The sequence below is a fragment of the Balaenoptera acutorostrata genome, chromosome 8, assembly GCF_949987535.1.
Source record: "Balaenoptera acutorostrata chromosome 8, mBalAcu1.1, whole genome shotgun sequence".
In the NCBI taxonomy this organism is placed as follows: Eukaryota; Metazoa; Chordata; class Mammalia; order Artiodactyla; family Balaenopteridae; genus Balaenoptera; species Balaenoptera acutorostrata.
This window is the reverse complement of record NC_080071.1, coordinates 97289201-97292160: the sequence shown is the minus strand read 5'-3', so window position 1 is coordinate 97292160 and position 2960 is coordinate 97289201. Positions and strand designations below refer to the sequence as shown.

At 57.5% G+C, this 2960-nt stretch overlaps 1 long non-coding RNA gene across 1 annotated transcript; it reads left to right on the top strand.

Moving 5' to 3' along the window:
- Positions 1-790: 790 nt before the first annotated feature.
- Positions 791-2691, top strand: LOC103004604 (uncharacterized). Its single transcript, XR_450923.1, has 3 exons — positions 791-918; positions 2051-2149; positions 2569-2691. It is a non-coding gene; the product is annotated as an uncharacterized LOC103004604 (long non-coding RNA).
- Positions 2692-2960: the final 269 nt, after the last annotated feature.

The following is a 2960-nucleotide window of genomic DNA, read 5'->3' as shown; positions in this document are numbered from 1 at the left end:
ATCAGCCACAATCTTACATTTCAGCCATGGAGTTGGTAGCTAAATTCAAAGCATCGCATCACCACCAAGAGTGCATCAGCCAGCCTTGTTTGTGAGGCTTCAGCCAACTGAAGGGACAGCCTGGTGCCTTGGGAAAGAGTCTCATGAAAAGGAGGCGTTGCTGGAGGGGGCCTGAGTGGAGAGGACAACCTTGGGCCCCCTCCCAGTGCAGGGCCAGCTCACCCACAGAGCATCCTGAGTGGTGTAACTGAACAGCCCAGGGCTGGGAGGATTCCTTTTTTTTTTTTTTTTTTTTAATTTATTTTATTGAAGTATAGTTGATTTACAAGATTGTGTTAATTTCTGCTGTACAGCAAAGTGACACAATTCTGGCCAATAGGGTGCGAGAGGAAATGAGCTGGGGGAGGAGCTTCTGGGAGAGGTTGCCCACTGACTAAAGAGAGGCGTTAGAAGAGGTGCCTTCTCTCTGCCTCCGTGGTGTCTGTGTGCGATGCCTGGAACATTGGCAGCTGTGTTGAAACCATGAGGGGAGCTAGCATGAGGACAAAGCTCACACACTGAGGAACCGAGCTGAAACACGGAAAGAACCTGGGTCGATGTCACTGAATTGCTGAATTGATCAACCTGGTGCTGCCCTTCCTCAAGCCTTCTTGTTCTGTAAAATTTTCTTCAGTGCCTTTTCTGGTTGGTTTTTCCTGCTCCTTGCAGCGGAAGCATCCTTACTGATGGGGTCCCTGTCTCCATGTGCTTACAGCCTCTTTTGACCTCTTTGGGAGCCGTAGAGATTGGAATCAAGTGGTCTCATACTCTGAAAAAACTGAGCTAAAGCTGCCGAAGTGTCCAGGCTGCATTGCTGGATTTTCCCAAAGCTGTGTGCTTTGGTGATGGGGGTACTGAGCCCGAAGGCCTTCCCCAGAGGTGAGGTGAGCCCGTGTCCTCCGCACCCCGGCCCCCAGGGCATGAGGGCTGGAGGTCTTCATGCTCATCCCTTGCGTGGGTGGGGGTCATCCCTCCGCTGCCGGCTCACACCGTGCCCCTCCCCCTCCAGGGCATCCACCCTCCAGGGGCCGCAGCTGTTGCCCACCCTCCAGAGCACTGAGGGTCCTTGGGCTCTGCTGCCCCAGAGGAGTCTGTCCCGTCCCTGCCTTTCAGTCCGTGGCTGCTTTCACCCGAGGTCACTTCCAGCCTGGGAAGAGCAGGGCTTCCGGGAGCAGCGGGGTCAGGGCCTCAGGAACGTCTGGGCAGGAGCCCCCGGAGCTAAGCCGGACGTGGAGGGGCCTGGGGTGCGGGGGGCAGCCTGGAAGTAAGAAGAAGGCCATTTGTCAGGGCTGAGGTTCTGGGTCGGGGCCAGGCTGACAACAAAGGTGACCCCCGGTGCTGGGAGCTCCTGGGGGTGCGGGGGGAAAACCGTGTCCTTTTCATCTGAGCTGCCCTGTGCTGGAAAGTTCGGTGAGTGCTCAGGGGACGTGTGTCCAGTAGATGCAATCATTCATTCATTCAACAGAGACGTTGTGCCATTCTGTGCTAAGCAAAGAGACACAGTGCTGAGTAGGACAAGCAAGGTTCCGGTCCTCTGGGCCCTACGACCAAGTTGTGGTGGGGGGGGGGCGGACATAAACCAGGAACCGAATAACTGATGAAGCAGCCAGCTAACTAGCTAATAAGGAACGAGTATTTGTAGTTAGTAATGTGTGCTACAAAGCATGACAGCCTGTGTACAGTGGAGAAGGTGGACGGGGGTCTAGGAAGGGCCTCACCAGGGCAGAGCCGGGAGGATGAGAGGAGGCCAGCCATCAAAACTCCGCAGGAGGGGTCCTGGGGGAAGAGGCGCCAGATCAAGGACCCCGGGGTGGGGGGAGGGGACCGGACAAGTTCAAGGCCAGGTGTCTGGGAACTTCTGGGGACGCCGGTGGAGTTGAGGCTGAAGAGGATGTTGATGAGCCAGCCTCCTCAGCCCTGTGGACCACGGTCAGGGGGTCTGGAGAGACAGTTGAATGGTTCTGAGTTCCAGAATGCTTGTGTGGAGCATCTATATCCTTCTCTGCCTAAGGTTATCATTAGTCCCAGAGACCTAACCGGAAGTGCATCTACATTCAGTGACAAAACGGCACCGATGCAGAAGAGGAGACCAGCGCAGGTCTGAGAGCAGGTAATAGCCAAGCTCTGAGGCATTTGCTTCCACACTCATGTGGACGTGACCTGTGATGTCCAGGGCTGCGGCTCTTCCTGCTTCGCCCTTCTACCCGCTCCCACCCACCCCTCACCTCAGTCTGTCGGCCAGAGCTTAGGTGGTTTTGCCCTGGAGGCCCTGCCACCCTCCTCACCCCCAGTGCTCCTTCCACACGGCCCTCCTGGTGGGGGGAGATGGTGGACTCCAGCCAGGGACGACACCCAGCCCCGCCGTGGGAAGCCGGGCCGAGAAAGCTTGGCCCTGGGACGTTCCTGTCCCCGTGCTCCCTCCCTCCCAGGCCCCCCACCTGCCAAGCACATCTGTGTCTGCCCAGGCCTGGGTTCCTGGACCTTGTGCATCTGACCTGGCTCTCTTTCTCCAAATGACCCCTGGCCCAGGTACCCTGCTTGCCTCTGCTGCTGGCTGTACCCTTCCCTCCCGAGGATGGACAAGGATGGCATTAGGAGGCTTTGGTTTGGCACCTCTTAAGGACAAGAGTTAATAAAGAAATGGAAAGAGGCCCGGAGGTGAAGGCAGGCCTGGCTGGAATCTCAGCGTTCAGGCCCTTGGGAGGCGGAGCCTTCCCTGAGCGACACGTCTCAGCACAGCCTGGTGTAATGAGCCCTTGGTGAACTGTGATACTGTTTTGATGTTGTGGGGTCGCTCCTTGCCTCCCCGCTTCTCTGAGTCCCTGCCCCCTCCCCTGGGATAGCCCCCCTCTTCTCCCCTCCCCCACACTGAGGGTCTCCTTGCCCCTCCCTGCTGCCTCTCAGCATGGGCCTCGGGCCCA